This window comes from Eleutherodactylus coqui, chromosome 12, assembly GCF_035609145.1.
Source record: "Eleutherodactylus coqui strain aEleCoq1 chromosome 12, aEleCoq1.hap1, whole genome shotgun sequence".
NCBI classification, from domain to species: Eukaryota; Metazoa; Chordata; class Amphibia; order Anura; family Eleutherodactylidae; genus Eleutherodactylus; species Eleutherodactylus coqui.
In genome coordinates this window covers 104,171,795-104,190,407 of record NC_089848.1, presented here as the reverse complement: position 1 = coordinate 104,190,407, position 18,613 = coordinate 104,171,795, and the positions used below count along the sequence as shown (strand labels likewise).

Here is an 18,613-nt window from a genome sequence, read left to right as displayed (position 1 = left end):
GGGGTGTAAATCCTGTTCAATTTGTACGTCTCCTAAATGGTTAAAAAAACATAAAAGTTTTTCAAATGTGCATCCAGAATAAAGTAAATAGATGGAAATGTATATCTTAGCAAAAGTTTGTACAGTATGTTTGGACATATTTGATATATTACAATTGAAAATGTGAAAAAACGATATTTTTTTCAAAATTTTCCCAAAATTGGCACTTTTAATAAATATACACAAATTATATTGGACTATTTTTACCACCTAAATGAAGTACAACGTGGTGAAAAAAACAATGTCAGGATCACTTGGATATGCAAAACCTTTACGGAGTTATTCCATGTTAAAGTGACACCTCAGATTTCCAAAATTTGGCCTGGTCACTAAGGCGCAAACAGGCTTGGTCACTAAGGGGTTAAAAAAACGGCCACGTCCTTAAATGCTTAAAATAACGAAATAACGAAAATAGCAAAGATCATACGAAAAATTGGAGCATTTTTTTCCTGTGTAAGTGCAGCATACGCTCGGATTCACGCTAGCGCATGCGTATTCCTTTTCCAGAATGGGCGTTACATATTTGCTGTTCTCACCCGTTGAGATGGCCATTTAGTTAAATGAGTTCCAGATGTTTCGCTTTTTTCTGCGCAGGCACGCTTCATATATGTTGTTGGTTTTTTTTTGTGCGCGACTGCAATGCGCACACAAAATACGCACTTGTCAACGAACCCATTGAAATCAATGGATCCTATTTACTGCACAAAACTTTCAGGCACTAATCCTTAGTTTTCCCATCTTTTTCCCCGGGCGCGCACTACATCCGACAGATCCGCGGCCGGCCCACAGCGCTCCGCCCCCGCCTATGAATAAAGCGCTTCTTCTCGCGTCACCTGTTGCTAAGCGAACAGGGAGGAGATCCCTGCCTCAACCAGACTCCGCCCACCTAGCGCCGCCGGACTTCCCCGTGACGTCAGCGGCGGTTCCCTGCGTCAGGCGCAGTGCGCTCCAGGCCGCGGCGTTCTTCCCGCCCACTTCACGACAGCCAATAGGCGGTGACAACGGAGGCGGGACTTCCGGCGGGCGCAGGAAGTTACACTGTCTCGGTTTTTTTTCGTCCTCCTCCTTTTTTCTTACGGGATAGAGAAATTGTGGTGATAACCGCGGGCGTCCCGCCGCCTCCACAGCCGCCCGCCCTCCGCTCCCTGACCCGCCAGCGCCCCCTCACCTCGGCTGTTCCCTGCGGGCAGAGCAGGCGTGTGGCTGCTGCTGCTTTCAATCCCCGTCGTCACGGGACGGAGTGCTCCTTCTCCCCCCTTTCCCGCCCACCCGAGCAGCCGAGGGGAAGAGTCCGAGAGAGGAGGAGGCCGCCGCCGTGGACCGCGAGGCAAGCAGCAGGCCAAGACCTGACAGCGAGCAGGTGAGAGCCGCCGCACCAACCGCCCTCCTCCTCCCCATCCAGCCCGGCCTCCCCGGCAGCCATCCCGCTGGTGGCTGATAACAGAGGACAATAGACGTCATCAGGCATCACTCAGGGGGACAACTGCCCTTATTACATAAGTGATCCTCTATGGGGGAACCTACAGTGGAATCTGCGCTAAATAGCGTACAGGGCGACCAGCGCTATCCGTAGGCGAACGCTACGACCCCCATCCTCCGCCGGATCATGAGCGCCGCTCCCCGATCGAGGCGCAGGCTGAGATGTTACAGAAATTGGAAGTTCCCGGGGTAGATGTGCAAAATTTTGGCTACGTGGACCAGAAACGCAAAATTTGCGCTGCCCGATCTGAGAAAAAAAAATAATGTAAACGCCGCGGTGTCAGTTCTGAAGAAAGTGGCGACAAAGTGTCCGATATCGCTTCTGGGGGCGAAATGTTGCAGAAGGTGGAAGTTCCCACCAACAGATTGTTGCGTTGTCGCTGCGCTAAATGTTTTTGTTTTTTTTTGCTACTTGGTATTAAGACCTAAAAGCCGCGTGAGCGCGAAAAATCATAACGTGTGCGGCCATTTCTGCGAGGAAAAGTGGCAGAAAAGTATGGCAAAGCAGGTTAAGAATAATGGAAGTTGCCGCGGCGGATGGGAGGCGGTTACACTGTAAATGCGCAAAAGTTCTGCTACGTAAGAGTGAAATGTAATATTAAAGGCGAAAGAGTCGGAGAAAAATCGTAAAGTTGATGCCGCTGCGCCGGTTATGGCAGCTAGTGGGAAGTATGTGAATAAAATGTCGCGGATCGCTTCTCGCGCAGGCGCCAAAATCTTGTACAGATTTGTAGTTCCCGTCAGCGGATGGCAGGTTGTTAGAATGTTGCAGAGATGTTTCTGTTCCGTGAGGTTAGTACAGAAGGCGTCTGATCCGGGGAGAATCGTATCCGCTGGTGAAACTGGCGACAAAGTGTCACGTATCGCAGGCGGGCGCAGAAATGCTGCCCAAGCTGGCAGTGACCCCCCCGCAGTCGGCTACTTTGTAGATATGCCAAGTGTTTCTGCCATGGGAGATCGAAACGTAAAACTAAAGCTGCGTGATCCGAGAAAAAATAACGCCGCTGCTGCGCAGGTTTATGGCGCCATCTGGAAAAAGTGGCGACAAAGTGTTGCGCACGAATTCTGGGGCAGACCGCCAAATATGTCAGACGTTCCCATCGGCAGATTGTTACATTGTAGATTGCGAACGTTCCGCTACGCGGGACCGAAACCTAGAACTAAACCCGCCTGATGCGGGGAAATTGTAACTGGTGCCGCAGCGAGGTATTGCGTGTCTCCTCTGGGGCCGGAGTGCTGCGGGCGCTGGAGGTTCCCGTCACATTGTCACATTGTTACAATGTGTCGCTGTTACTTTTTGGATGTGAGAACTGTTTTTTGCTACATTGAGTTGAAGCGTAAAGCTAAAGCCGCCGGATCCGAGGACTGGAGATTCCGTTGTCGGTTATGGCGGCTTCTGGAAGAAGTATCCACAGTTGTCTCTGGGGCACAGACCGAAATGTTGCAGAGGCCCGCAGCGCCCATCGGCAGACGGTTTGTTAATGGGATACATTTCTGCTATATGGAATGATTCTGGAAATATCATAATTTTTGGCAGCATCTGCCAGAAAACGTAGAAACAAAGTGTCTCGTATCGCCGCCGGGGCGGACAGCGGGGAGGTCTAATAGCTGGAAGCGCATGTCAGCAGGGGGAGGGTTGTTACCATCTATTGTTATGGGACATCGAAAACTAAAGCCGCATGATCCCAGAGAAATCCTAATGTAAACACTGCTGGAGCTGAAGTAGCTTCTGGAAAAAGTGGTGCCAATGTTCACTGCTTCTGGGGCAGAGAGCAGAATGTTGCAAAAACTGGAAGTTCCCGCCCGCAGATAGCAGGTTATGTTTTTGGGTTTTTTTGGATTTGTTTTTTTGCTCCGTTGGCTCAAAACATAAAACTAAAGCCGTGTGATCCTGAAAAAAAACAAACAAACTAGTCGCCGGTTACGGTGACTTGTGGAAAAAGTGGTGACAAAGTATCATGTATCTCCTTGGGGGCAGAATGTTGTGAAAACTGTCAGTTTCCATCAGCAGATGGGAAAGTTGATACAATGTTGTCGGTGTAACAGTGTGGATATGCAGAATGGTTTTCGGCTACATGGGACCAACATGCGAAGCCGTGTGATGTGAGAAGTCATGACCTGTGTCGCAGCGTCTGGTGGTACGTATCTCCTATGGGACCGGTACGGTACAAAACCTGGAGGTTCCCGTCAGCAGATGGGAAGTTGTTACATTGTAGACGGGCTAAATGTTTCTCTGCTACGTTGGCTTCAGCTTTAGGTTTATGATCCTGGAAAATAACGTAGATGCGGCTGCGTTGGGCTGGCAGCTTCTGGCAAAAGTGGCAAGAAGGTGCTGCGTAGTGCTTCTGGGGCAGAAGCCAAAATATGGCAGAAGTTCCCATCAGCATTTCGGAGTTTGGTACCGCGTTGGCGCTGTTACATTGTCGATACACAAAATTTGCTTTTCTGCTCTGTCAGATGAAAACTAAGTCGGAGAAACATCCTAACCAACGCAGCGGCGTCCGCTGGTGAAAGTGGCGGCGGAGCATTGCAGATGGCGGGGAGTGTGACTCTTGGTGTGTGATCTAGGGCTCACACCGGAGGGGTTATGTGTCCTGCTCCAATACACAGTGAGAAAAGCCCCTTCAGTTCTGTTGGGCCGCTCACACCGTCCTGCCTTTTTTCTCTTTTTCCTCCAAGCCCATGAGAAAGACGTCCTACTTTGCCGTGTATTATGGTATAGGCTTGGGGAAATGATGATGATGATGATGATTGGTCCCCTCTCTGCGTATTTTTCATATAGTCCTTCGTCGTCTTTTGCTTTTGATAGATCGTACTGCGTTTTCGGTTTTTGCTGGCAATAGTCGTATCCGTTGATAACGCGCACCTTTAAGTGGAGGCCGCTCAGCGATCTGTGATTATTCGCGGCCGTGGCTTGCCGCACTTTTCATCCACAGGTGATGCTTACTGGGAATATTGTGTTTTATAAAGATGTCCCATCAAATCAGTGGATCCCCTTTAAGACGACCCCAAAACTGCAACAGTCAAGGTGCACAACTCTGAGAATGCAGAGCTGATGCCTGACTCCTGTCCACGGGAAGCCGTGGTCCGTGGGACAATGTCATATTACAAGACGGCAGTTTAGATGGAGCCATTCTTATGGAGCAGCTCTCCCAGGACAGAGGGAGTCCGGAGCGGGACCCCTGCACTGACATATAAATGCCTTATTAAAAGAGGATGTCATCTTGGCACAACTGTGATCCTCTGGGGGTACAGGGGCTCTTATTAAAATGAGGTCCAGTATGAATCGATATTGGAACTGAAAACCAGCACTACTTTTCCTTCTGGTAAGGGGCCACTTTTTTGGAGGGTGTAGTAGTCTGCCAGCTTCTCAGCCCGTGGTATGTGTACCTGAGGGGCGCACACTATGTCTCTAGAGCAGGGATCCCCCCAACCCGTGGTTTGTGACTCATTGTGTAACTCACCATAGAATGTGTCCTGGCAGGATACGGGTGCAATAAGGCCCACTAACGACTAAACCGTGCCAGTTTGCGATGTGCTTTGCTGGTACGCCACCAATGTCTAACATCAGTCCGGATTCACACCGGCGAGGGCTATATTGGGCTTAGAGACTTGACTCAATATCACACTCGCCAATCTGTGCGTTTTCACACGGATGCGAGGTGTTCTTCATTCAAAGACTTTTTGCATCGCTTCTATGACCCTGCGATCCTCGAGCTTTTTACATGCGTCGGACTATTGCAAATCTTTCACATTGATTTTAATGGGAAACGTCACAGCGCAAGAGTCTCCATAGGAAAACATGGGGGACTTGGGGGGGGGGGGGGGGTTAGCAAGACGCAGATAGGACATGCTGCGATTTACAAATCTCGCAACGTTGCTGAACTGGAAACTTCGCAAATAGGAATGCAGCCGTTCAAAAGTATGGGTTTCATAATTCTGCGTTTTCTCGCACTATTGCGTCGCTTGAGGATTGCGTGATTTTCTCGCCAGTCTGTAGGCGGCCTTGAAGAGTACCTGCACTGTAACTTCAGAGCGTTCCTGCTTTATCGACAGTCTTTGGCTCCTTAGGCCAGCTTAAGACTGCTCTGTATAGGGCTATACTAGGTATTACCGTGTTTCCTTCTCCAAAAAAGACCATGTCTCATATAAATTTTTGCGCCAAAAGAGGCACTAGGTCTTATTTTGGGGAAATGTCTTATTTTTTAGGAATGTCGTCTTATACTTGCCTAGCAGGCTCGGTCCAGGTCCTTCTCGCTGCTCTGTCCTCAACTGTCCACAGAAGATCACCAGCGATGGCTGTGATTGGTTCATCAAGTGCTACATTGATTGGCTAATCACAGCCATTGTGCTGTGGAGGCGGGATTTATGAATTGGCTGAGCCGTGGCATTGATTGGCCAGTTCATAAATCCTGCCTCCATAACTTGATGGCGGTGATTGGCTGAGCAGCAGTTGAAGAATCAATCACAGACATCGCATTAGTTCGAGGGCTGCATTGATTGGCTGTGCAGCGGTTGAGAATCAATCGGAGCCATCGCTTTCTGAAGGTGGGATTTATGACCCCTGTAACCAGTAAGTGACCTTTTGTGGGGGACGGGGACTGCAGGAAGCATATTAACATCTTCCTCCGCACTTCTGCAACAATCGCCAATCAGGTTGCTGGAATTGTGAATCAGCCAACCCAAACAACCAATCAGGTAGGGATTGTTGCAGAAGTGCGGAGGAAGATGTTAATATACCTGCAGGACAAGCTGGAGCTCCTTAGAGCAGCGGGAGGGACCTGGGCAGAGCCTGCTAGGTAATTTTAGAAAATGTATTGCAGCTGGGGCTTATTTTCGGGGTAGGGCTTATATTTCAAGTGACCTCGATATTCCTGAAAAAAATTTATGATGGGGCTTATTTTCAGGGTGGGGCTTATTTTTAGGGAAACTCGCTGTTTTTATAGTAACAGTGTTTCTGGTGGTGGAATGCGCCACTTATAATATGGTGAATGACATCACATGTAACTCACTGAAGGACCTGTGGTGACGGTTGGAGTTGGTCAAAATATTGAAGTACCTACGATGAGGTCAGTCATGTGATCAGGGGCGGAGCTCAGAGCTTCGGCGATTCAGGTGCTCACTTGGGTGAAATCGTGGCTTGGATGAAGGACCTGTGATAACTCAATCACTCGCGTTCAAGTGGTCGTTAGTACTTTGCTAAGCACTATAGGGGGCCGACCGACAGAACATGAGGACTCTAAATGGAAAGCGCTTAACCCTTTCCAATCCACTGTCTGACATCTTCAGACATTCTGATTGAAGGCTGTACACCTCCGATGTCGGAAGACGTCCGGCAGGGTTTTTCTACTGTATATTACTGGCCGCTCTGTTTTCGGGGGCCTCTCCAGCATGTCCCATACAGCAGTACTGGCTCTAGCCAGCAGATGGCGCTATTGTATAATGGCAGAAAGAGAAAGCCCCCTAGGAAACCCTCAATCCAAAATTGGATTGCAAAGGGTTAAGGAGATTTCCAGGTGTGGGGGAAAAATTGAAAATGAAGTCATACTGCCCCCTTCTGCTTCCTGCCTGTCCTGCACAGAAGCCTCAGCCCTGTTGTTTTGATTCCAGAAGAAGCTTCAGTGATCATGTGTCGCCCATTACTTAGTCACAGGCTTAGGTGATAAGGCCCTGTATGTCATGTGACCACTGACTCCTGTGATTGGTTGAGCCATCACATGTGCAGTGAGCGTCTCGTGACCACTGCAGCTGCTTCTGGGATGGCAGCATCGGGGCTCCTACATTGAGTCCTGCACCACAAGAGGTGAGTAATGCTCATTTTTATATTAAGTGTTCCCTGCCCAAATACATTTTTTTTCCCCACCCCTTAAAAAACGCCTTTAATGTGCCTCCTTTTCGGACCTAAATGTGGCTCGTTACTCAAAACCGAATATGGATCACAGGGTCCTCAGGGTTGGAGATCTTCTCTAGGGGGCCCGGTACCATCGCGGTATGACATGGGGCCACAAAGCACTTTTACGTCATTCTAAGGCTCAGTTCTCCTTTTATTACCCGGCACTCCGAGGAGATCTGACCATGATTATCACTTTCTTTGCTATGTAAATGGTAGACTAAAGAATCCTAACAGGAAGTTGGACGCCTCTCAACAAATCCCCATTTATAAAGTGTTCCTTATTTGTCGAGCGGTTCGGCAGGAGTGCGCGCCGCATACTGACACGTTCACCGAGGACAACTTCGTGCAGAGTTTAGCATTGGCTCTAAAAATGATGATACGGCGCAGCCCTCCTCTGTGGTGCAGAAGACGGATAACGGGTCAGTCCTAGCATGGCTGTGACCGGTGGGGACAGCTTCAACCTAAAGGCTATGGACCCCTTGGGGGGCTATGTGTGTGTGTGTGTGTGTGTGTGTGTGTGTGTCTGTGTGTGTATAGTTATCCCATATACTTTGAATACAGGATAACTTTAAATTTTCATAGAACCCCTTTTAAGAAAAAACTGGCGCAGAGTGTTAAGGCAGCAGTATGCAGTCCTAAGCTCTCGCTCACAACCTGAAGGTTGCTGCTCCAATCCCCGTATAGTTCAGGTAGCCGGCTCAAGGTTGACTCAGCCTTCCATCTTTCTGAGGCTGGTAAAGTTAGTACCCAGCTTGCTGGGGGGTAAAAAATAAATTACCTGAAAGCGCTGCGGAATAAGTTGGCGCTATACAAATAAGCCCCTCCCCCTTTCCCTATACATATGTTTGCTTTAATATATTTTTTTGTCTTAAAAGGGGTTCTATGAAAATGACAAGTTATTCTTTATTCAAAGTATATGGGATAGCTTGCTGATCAGTGGGGCTCTTGCAACTGAGGCCCCCACAGATCCTTAGCATGGGGGTACAGTGTCTTCCATCCTCTTCTCGAGCGAGGAGGAGACTAGATGGAGCGCTGGTGTCATTGGCGCTCCATTCACTTTCCATGCAGCAAGCACTCAGGTATTTCCATCAGTCTCATAGGAATGAATAGAGTGCTAACAACGTGTTCTCAGCCAGCGCTCCATTCATAGAGACCTCCCTGCGGGCTGGAGGAGCCCCCGGTGACAAGAGTAGGGGTACACAGAATTGGTGGGGGTTGTAGCAGTGAGCGCCGCACCAATCAGCAAGTCATCTCCTATCCTGTAAATTAAGGGGTACCTTGTGATTCTATAAGCGTACATGTATTTTAGCTGAAAATCATTTTCGGGATCGGGCTTTGTTAATATTTTGTGTTTTTGGCTTTTGCAGTTAATATGTCACCGTATGCAACAAGCTGCAGAATGCCTTTCCCAGCCAACTGGTCAGTAAGCTCTGTCTGCAGCTCTTTTCTCTCCTCCGCTGGACTGTTGTATCAGCTGATGTATGACCAACGCAAAGATAATCCGTGATCTGGTCATACATCAGCTGACACGAGGGGGTCTGGAGACCGAGCCGCCGGATGAGCTCACGGACAGGCTTTCTGCGGCTTGCAGTATACAGGGGTAAATAACTGCAGAAGCCGAACGCTGCAACATTTTAAATAAAAATCCAATTGCAAAAACGATTCTCATCCCAAAATGCTTGTAGATGAAAAAAAATTGTTGCCTAAGGGTGCATTCACACGAACGTATATCGGCTCGGTTTTCACGCCGAGCCGATATACGTTGTCCTCATGTGCAGGGGGGGAGGCTGGAAGAGCCCAGGAGCAGAAACTCAGCTCCCGCCCCCTCTCTGCCCCCTCTCCACCCCTCTGCACTATTTGCAATGGGGAGAGGTGGAACGGAGGTGGGGCTAATTCCTGGAACTTAGCCCCGCCCCCGTTCCGCCTCCTCATTGCAAATAGTGCAGAGGGGCGGAGAGGAGGCAGGAGCTCAGTTCCTGCTCCTGGGCTCTTCCAGTCTCCCCCCCTGCAGATGAGGACAACGTATATCGGCTCGGCGTGAAAACCGAGCCGATATACGTTCGTGTGAATGCACCCTTAAGCTACCTTCACCCGGACGAGCGCAATGTAGCTTCTGAGAAACCCGCCGATGTGAGTTTTCACGTTCTGGCAAAAACCTCTCCCCATCAGTAGCTTCAAAACCAGCGGCACTTGGCTGCGGGCTTTCGAGCGGCTCGGCCGCACACTTTTCCGTTGCGGCCAGTGCTCCCATGGAGGAGAGCACTGCCGCAGAGGGGAGAAAAAAAAGAATGGACCTACTGCGGCCGGCAAATCCGCGCCGCTACGCCAACTTTGTTGCAACGTATTCGCCGTCTCATGTGTACGAGATTTCTGAGAAATCTGGCCAACCACGGGGTTAGCGGCCGCAGGCGGACATGCCGTGGTGAAATTCCAGATGGAGTTTCCGTGGCAGATCCGCCCTGTGTCAACCCACCTTAGGTTGTCCCTTCACAGCCGCACGTGGGATGTCTGTCTTGTCCTTCGGCTGATACAAAGCCATAACCTCCAGGTTACGATGGGCGGACCCGTCACACGAACGGTTTTGGGCGCCATGTAAGAAACCATTAACTTCGGTGACCTCTATTTCTTTATGACGGCACGGCCCAGAAGTGCGAGTAATACTACAGACTGCTCCTCCACGTGCGCCGGTCGCAGTCGTCTGGTGGAGGACGGCATCGCACAAAAATGCTGCGAAATGTTTTGGGCTTGTTCCAGAATTACACGCTATCCACATCCATTAAAAAAACAAAAAGCCTTCAAACTATTCAGACAGGCTTCATTCTCCCCCGCGTGCGTCTGACTGCGTGCGGACGGCGCGCTGACCCGTTAGTCAGTAGGGCTACTCAGACTTGCGTTATTTACACAGGACTTATGGCTTGGGGGGAAAGAATGGCTTCGCATTGTGGTCTGATCTCTTAGATAACAATGGCCTGTTCAAGTCAATGGGCGCAAAGCAGAATGCGCACAGATTGGCGTCCGTGTACGCGCTTCTTTTCTGGCTTGTTGCTGGCTATACTAGAAAAAAAAATTGACCTCTTTTTTTGTCGTTTTTTTTTTTTCCCATGAGAGAAAACGGAATAACATACAGCATTAAAGAGTGACTCCACGCGGTGCGTCCTGATGCAGCGCAGACACGCGAACGGTCTGTTTAGCGGAACACAATCGAACGCCATTATGTGGTCGCGGCCTGCGGATCTGTTACTGATTCCATCGGACCCCCGTTATAAGACGGATCCAGCTATTATCCAGATGTGAACGGACCCGGATACAAATTCTCTTTGGCATCACCTAAGATAATTAAACCAAGTCCTAATGATCATCGTACTCCCAGGATGTCCCACTATTAAAGGGGTGCTATCTGTCCTATCTTCTCCCCAAGATAGGGGATAACCTGGGGATCGTGGAGGTCCAAACGCTGGGAGCCCAACCGGTCCTGAAATCTTGACAGCGGTGACCTCCATTCACTTCCCTGGGACTGTCGGAGATCACCAAGGATTTGAGCTAGAACATACAATCTCCAGTGGTCCGATTAAAGTGGTGCCACTGCTGTCAACACTTCAGGGACTGCCATTGGCTCTTTCTCTAGATCAGTGGGGGTCCCTGCATTCAGACCCCCACCGATTGGCCACTTATCCCCTAGATTGGAGTTAAAGGAGTTGTTTGGTTAATAGGGGCTGACTGTAGTAGAGCAAACAGTACTTACCCCTCTGCTACCAGCGGGATCCAGCCCTGCAGCCCTGCGGTGGTCCCGGCATTTATTGTGACAGCTGACATCACTGTAAGTCAGGTGACCACTGCAGCCAATCAGAGGCTGCAGCGTCACGTTCCTAAACGCCTGGAGCTCAAGATGTAAGCACCGATGCGTAAAGAATGAGTAGCAACATCAGCTTTCGCAAGAAACGCCGGGACCGCAGCGGGGCTGCAGCGCTGGATCCTGGCGGCAGCAGAGGGGTAAGTAATGCTTAGTTTATTTTGCTGCGGTCAGCCCTATTGAAGGTATGTCCGGTGAGTTATAGAGATGGGAATACCCCTTTAAGCCCTGATGCAAAGGGCAAACATGTGACGGTCATGTGACTGCAAGCAGAGTTGTTGCCCCTCATAATGGAGCACGCTCTTTGGCCGTTTCCAGGCTGCAGTTACTGCATGTCTTTCCCATTGACACATCCTGAAACCTCTGGCGATGCCGCAGGATGACCTGCCCGACTGATGGAAGCTGCGGCGTGCGTCCGTCTGCTTTATGTAGGCCGGCTCAGCTCTATTTCTGGCTCTTATGTCACGGTGTTTGTCCTACAGGTTCTCCATATTCAGCCCCGCCGCTTACTCCAACCTGTCATTATTTGCTTTCCAATATCGCCTTATTGCATTATTTGAATAGCTGTGTGATGACCTCACCGGCGCTCGTCTGGGCGGATGCCCAAGGAGAAGGCAGCCGCGCGCATTGGCTGGTGTGACTGCAGAAAGACAGAGGAAAGACTCTTAGGAAGTGGGGTTTACACTTTTTTTTTTTCCAACTTCACTTAAAGGGGTTGTCTCGCGAAAGCAAGTGGGGTTATACACTTCTGTATGGCCATATTAATGCACTTTGTAATATACATTGTGCATTAATTATGAGCCATACGGAAGTTATTCACTTACCTGCTCCGTTGCTGGCGTCCTCGTCTCCATGGAGCCGTCTAATTTCAGCGTCTAATCGCCCGATTAGACGCGCTTGCGCAGTCCGGTCTTCTCCCTGGTGAATGGGGCCGCTCGTGCCGGAGAGCTGGTCCTCGTAGCTCCGCCCCATCACGTGTGCCTATTCCAGCCAATCAGGAGGCTGGAATCGGCAATGGACTGCACAGAGCCCACGGTGCACCATGGGAGAAGACCCGCGGTGCATCGTGGGTGAAGATCCCGGCGGCCATCTTAGTAAGGTAAGGAAGAAGCCGCCGCAGCGTGGGGATTCGGGTAAGTAATAAACCTTCTTTTTTTTTTTTTTTTTAACACATGCATTGGGTTTGTCTCGCGCCGAACGGGGGGCCTATTGAATTAAAAAAAAAAAACGTTTCGGGGCGGGACAGCCCCTTTAAACTTTAGTTTTTTCAGTCTATTATAGGGTACGATTGAAAAATATAGCCCCTCTTACGGGCATTAACACATATATGCTCGCTATCGCGAAGGCGTATATGCGCTATGCTGGGTGCACAATCGTCGGCAATTTCGCACCGATTGGCGTATTTTACTGTACTTGATTGCGCTGACAAACTCGCTGACATCGGCGCGGTCCCAGCAGCGCTAAGTTTGAGTAGGCGGGCCAGCTGACCCAGTAGGACCAGGTGGCATTGTTCCATGTGTGACTTTGGGCAGACGGGGGGCTTCTGGTGTGTAGTTGCGCCTGAAAATAGAGCATGTCACGTTTTTTTTAAATTTTTTTTCCTAGCGTTCGGAATGCACGGGAAAAAATAATGTGAAAGCTCCCGTTGAAGTCAATGGGTTCCATTTGCAGCGCGTTGCGGGCTCAAATTTTGTGGCCACCATTGCGTTTGTGAGTGCCCGCGTTTAGGGATTACCCGTGTTCCTCAGCTGAGGCACGCCGGAGCTAATGCTGCCACCCCACACGCTTCAGCGACCGGTGTCTGCGGTACTAGTCCTGCGGCCATACGGAGTTACTACTATGCTAGTCCGGCAAGCGTCGGATCCCAGAAACTACTGATCCTGGGATGTGGAGGGTCAGAGTCCTGCCGGTTTTTGGTTTTGCTCAGTCTTGAGGATTGGGCATGAATTTAAACCAAGAACTATGGAAAGAGAATAATTACTTGGAAAAACCCCTTTAAAGGGGCCTAATGTAACTGCGACTTCGTACGGCGGAGGTGCGGGGCCCGCTTACTGCACGGCGTGATGGGCCTCATCCACATAAAACTTCACAACTCCTTAACTTATATTCTGCAGAGCAGCATAAAAAGGGTTCTTTCCGTTCTATACGGGGGGGGGGGGGGGAGGGGGGGGCGTACAGCCTAGGATACGCCGTCACTTTATGATGGGGGGGGGGGGGGGGGGTTACTTTTGGGAATTGACTGATACAATTCACTTTTAAGGAGCTGAGCTGCAATGTCCTGAGCGGTGCGGTGGGCGTTTGGGGGCGCCGCCGATCAGAAGGTATCGGCACTACACCAGCAAGTTTATTCTTTTTAAATCAGTGGCTGATCCCAGAGATCCAGAAGTCACAAAGGGACGGCACATCCTAGCCATGTGCTATCGTTTTAGGTCATCAGAAAATTACCTCTTGTATAAGTCAAGTTTTTTTGTTTGTTTTTAGGAATTTTTGCTTTTTTTTTTCTTGTCAGCATCTATACTTAAAATATCCAAATATCCTGCAGTTCTCTCGCTGACCACTAGGCCTAATAGTCTATTTTCTGTTCTGTAGAGGAAACTTCTCGGCTTGTTATCGTCACAGGCAGGTTTATAGTAAGAGGCGACACTTTATATAGATAACACAGGATCAGGTGATGTCACAGCTCACCTCCTCCTCTTTGCTGCACAGATGACAACGCATGCCCCATAAAGGTCAATTGGTTCCCTTCTGTTAAGCAAATCTCTAAATGCTGTTTTAGGTGGCAATACTTGTGAGAGGGTTTACCTCTCTGCCCGTTGCTCTCTTAAGGGACATTTTTCTGGTCTTACTTCCTTGTTGCTCATTTCTCTGATTTACAGGAAGTTGTCCTACCTGATCGGGGTTCTGCAGGTTATACTTTTATTTGCTGTATCTCTGATTACTTCTGGGTTAGTGTCTTTTGATGTCTGTATATATCGGGATATAGATATAGTATCTGTGGCCGGTGATGTATGTTCATCTATTTTTTTATCAGGAAGAACTGAGGTTTCTTGGTCCCTTATTGTTATGACTACCCTGTTTTTACCATTTTTCTGTTTGATAGTTTGTTTTTCTGTTGTGTGTGTACTTATTTATACTCGCAAACCTGAGCTCCTTCACATGAACTTGTGGTGGCGGTGTATTACGTGTGTGTAATACTCCGTACCAATCTGCCATAGGCTCCCATGTTGTCGCTCGCGCACAATGCGCGAAATACGTGCGCCTTAAAGGCGACATTATGTTCTATCTAAGCAAGTACACACGCCGAGGTAGTACATGGTGATCAGGGGCACGCAGCAAGCTCTGAACGTCACTGCGTACTGACTGCGCGACTTCTCATGTGGGCGGCACACAGCGAATTACATGCGCTCCGCCATAAAGATGAATGGCCTGACTCCCTGCTGTGCTGTGGGTGGGAGCTGTCAGCAACTAAGTTCACCAACTACTTGGTCCTGGACTCGGTGGCCGCACGCCGTCTACTAGGTGTTATCTGGGACGGCCGGTTATTTAGAAAAACCCTCCTGTTTCTTGGGGTCCCGTAGTTTAGAAGAAGGAAAAATTGGTACATAGCGATGGGGTTTGTAGCATCTGCACGGACGGCTCGGACACGTGCGCCAATTACGTTGAGTAGGCCGGGCTCGCACAAACTCGCTTTCAGCAAGGGCCACATCAGCCTTATAATGGTTGCCTTCAAAGGGCGGATTGTTTGGGCTCGCTCACATGAGCACGGTTGGGCAGCGTGCTACACGCTCAGTACACAGTGATTAGAACCTTTTGATTTCAGTGGGCTCGTTGACATGGGCATCTTTTTTTTTTTTCATTCAACGTGCAACCGTGTGTGTGTGTGGGGGGGGGGGGGGGATTCAGCATGGCGTCTTCTGGTGCGGATCACATACCGCCATGGGCCATTGAAACGAGGAAGCGAGCGCACATACGCAGAGAGCCGGCATATTTACTGTTTGTTGTCGCATCATCTCAGTGAGCCGGTCTGCGTTCTTTTCTGTGTGCGCAAATGCAGTAAAATAAAAATATGCCAGGTTGGCACAAAAAACACGGGCGTACGAATTTTGGTGCTACACATATGCAGCATATTTGCATAACGAAATGCGCTTATGCCTGTGTGAATGCGCCCTAATAGTGTACACACACAGTGGCTGCAGTAGTAATGGTGACACCGCCCCCCCCCCCCCCCCTACACACACCGTGGCCGGAGTTGTAATGGTGACACCGCCCCCCCCCCCCCCCCCTACACACACCGTGGCCGGAGTTGTAATGGTGACCCCCCCTCCCCCCCCCTTACACACACCGTGGCTGCAGTAGTAATGGTGACCCCCCCCCCCCCCCCCCCCTACACACACCGTGGCTGCAGTAGTAATGGTGACACCGCCCCCCCCCCCCTTACACACACCGTGGCCGGAGTTGTAATTGTTCCGTCTCAGCCAGACTAAACCTCATCGTCAGATCGTTCCCATCGTTGCGTGTAAACGCTCCTCGTTTATGCGAAGCCCTGAACGAGACGTAATCGATTCTCAACGATGAGCTTCCTGTCTAAACAGATCATGAGGGCGGTGACGTCACTCCTTCCAACGAGAATCGGCTAGTCTAAGAGGGGCAATACCCCATGAGGCATCACCCGAATTAACGCTTGAAATGCTAATTTTCAGTGATGGCGGTCCCGTGTATACGCCGCCGCTGACAGGCCACGGAGTGGTTGCTGAGCTTCAGCTTACTGGAATGAAGCGATTCCTCGCTCGGTGTAATGGGGTGTCATTCAGTCTTTGACCCGCCTGTACGCAGTGAATAGCTATGAGCGGTCGGAAGATTCTGGCGCGCTCCACCTCCATTCGCTAGATGACTCGCTCCTCTGTTGACCAACAGCAAACATCTGACCGTTGCCGGTTTTTTTGGAATCCCAAGAATAAGGGACCAGAAGATGCCGGTTAGATGCCACAAGCTCAGCCGTCTTTTCCTAAAGGTTTGTGAACCTACCCTTACCAAGCTGGGCAGTGTGAGCCCGGAGGTAATTTTCTGATGACACATCCCCATTAATCGCCTAGTAGCGCACAATATACAAAGCGGAGATCCCTCTCTGCATATTTGGCTGGCAGCGGCGCACATGGCACCTCTCAGATTGTCACCATATCAGATGTCCTGTATATTGCCAACTCTTACAAACTAGGGGACCACAAAGGGTGATTTTAAGTGGCATGACTGTTGGGCACTTGACTACGTGACAGCTGTGCCAATGACGATCACACAGGAGCGTCTCCATTCACTGCCAGCCGGCCGTCCTTCGAAGAGGAACGACTGCCTCTTTATGTTGAACGAAAAGTTGACCAGCCATCACTTGGTTTCAGGGAGCAGAAACAGAACGACTAACGACTACGGAGCAGCTTCTCCCGCTATACCGCCAGGTGCCGCGTTTACAACGGCCGTGGCCTGTCCTGATAGAATGCCAGCCGTATTGCCATATACTGCATAACTGAAGTATTGCAGTATATTGTTTAAGCCATCAAACCATGAGTTAAAATAAGTGGAAATGTTGTTTTTTTTTTGTTTTTTTTATTGCAAAAACTGACATATACGGAGTTAAAAAAAAAATTCCCTTTACCGATAGTCATAAAAAAAAAAAAAAAACAAAGGAAAAAAATCTAAGCAAAAATCCATTACCACCACGACAAAAGTATGAACTATCACAATGATGCGTTATTCATCCCATGCGGCCCCTGGTGCTGCTCTTCTGGTCACCGCGGGCTCCAAGAAAATGTGTAATAAAAAGCCATTTAAAAAGTCTTATGTATTCCAAAATGGTACTAATAGAAACCACGGGCTGACCCTGGGGGAAAAAAGAGTCTTCACACAACCCTATCCACAAAAATAAGTCATGGTGCTCAGTAATGGTGTGTGTATGAAAAAATAAATAAAAATTGTACAAAAAGTAAAATTGTAAAAAGAAAACCCTTTTTGGGGCTTTCCTCATATTGGCCTAAAAAAATAAAAAAAACTGTGCTAAGAAACTGAGGCAAAGTGCTAATTTTTAACATTTTACCTCCCAAAAAATGCAATAAAAGTTATCAAAAAAGCCGTATGTACCCCAAAATGGTACCAATAAAAACTCGCAAAAAATAAGCCCTCGCAGAGCTTCGTACATAGAAAAATAAAAAGTTACAGGACTTTGAATGCAGCGATTTAGAATTTTTTTTTCCCAAAAAAGGGGTTTTTATTGCAGAAAAGTGTAAAGACCTAAAAAAAAAAAAAAAGAAAAAAGACTTTTGGTATCGTTGTAACCGTACCGACCCGCATGATTACCGCTGTAAAAAAAAAATCTATGGCAGAATTGATGCGTTTTCTCTCCCTGCGATCATAAAAAATAAATAAAAGTTTTAGAATATAGTCTATGTACCCAAAAGTGGCACCGATTAAAAGCTACAGTTCGCCACACAAAAAACAAGCCCTCATACGACCGCGTCGATAGAAAAATAAAAACATTATGGCTTTTGAAAAATGGAGATTAAAATTAGACAAGATTGTTGCGTCCTCAACGCCAAAATAGGCCGAGTCACTAAGGGGTTAAAGTATTGAAGAGGGGAAAAAAAACTAGGGTAGATTTAGTATCCTTCTAATCGTACTGACCTATGGAATGAAGTTTTTGTGTATTTTGTCTCGTGTGTGTGTGCACTGTAAAAGCAATACCCCCCAATGAGGGCATAATTGCGTTCTTTCCATTTCACTCCACTTTTAAAAAAAAAAAATTATTTTTTTTTTTTTTTTGTCTGTTAAATTAAATAATACCATGGATGAATTGAACTCATCCCACCAAAAACACCCCTTCAGACAGCCGTGTTAATTGGTAACCTCTTGAGAACTTTTTGTAAAGCGAGCCCTGCCTAGACTTGGGTCTGGAGATGGAAGGAAATACTAATCCACTGTCATATGTTTACAGTGATACAATGTTTGTTTCTTGCAGGTTTCTTGATTGCCGGATGTCTAAGGTGTGACGCATGTGCGTTTCTGGACTGTACTTCAGCTCGGTGCATCTATTGGAAGACTTGTAGCAGCTGTAAATCCATATACAGCTGAAGAGCAAGGTATGTACACGGTGGACAGACTAATGACGCAAATTAGGGGAAGACGGTCCGTTACGGCTTGTTTTCATCCGTTCTCTAGAAAACTATAAATGTATCCAGCATTGCCAAACAAACGTATGCATTAAACCCCTTGAGGATGCAGAATGAGATTAGAGTTTTTTCGTAATGATTACCAAAATCTAAAGAAATATTTAATGTTTTTAAAGTCTTTTCCAAGTTACCACAGCA

The 18,613-nt window shown here is 48.5% G+C and overlaps 1 protein-coding gene across 1 annotated transcript in view; it reads left to right on the top strand.

The window, feature by feature from the left end:
- Nucleotides 1–1,071: 1,071 nt before the first annotated feature.
- LARP4B (La ribonucleoprotein 4B) overlaps nt 1,072–18,613 on the top strand; it is a 72,322-nt gene continuing 54,780 nt past the window's right edge. Inside the window, exons 1-2 of the mRNA XM_066585809.1 lie at nt 1,072–1,399; nt 18,265–18,385. The gene's annotated coding sequence lies outside the window, so the exon portion shown is untranslated. The remainder of the gene's footprint in view (nt 1,400–18,264; nt 18,386–18,613) is intronic.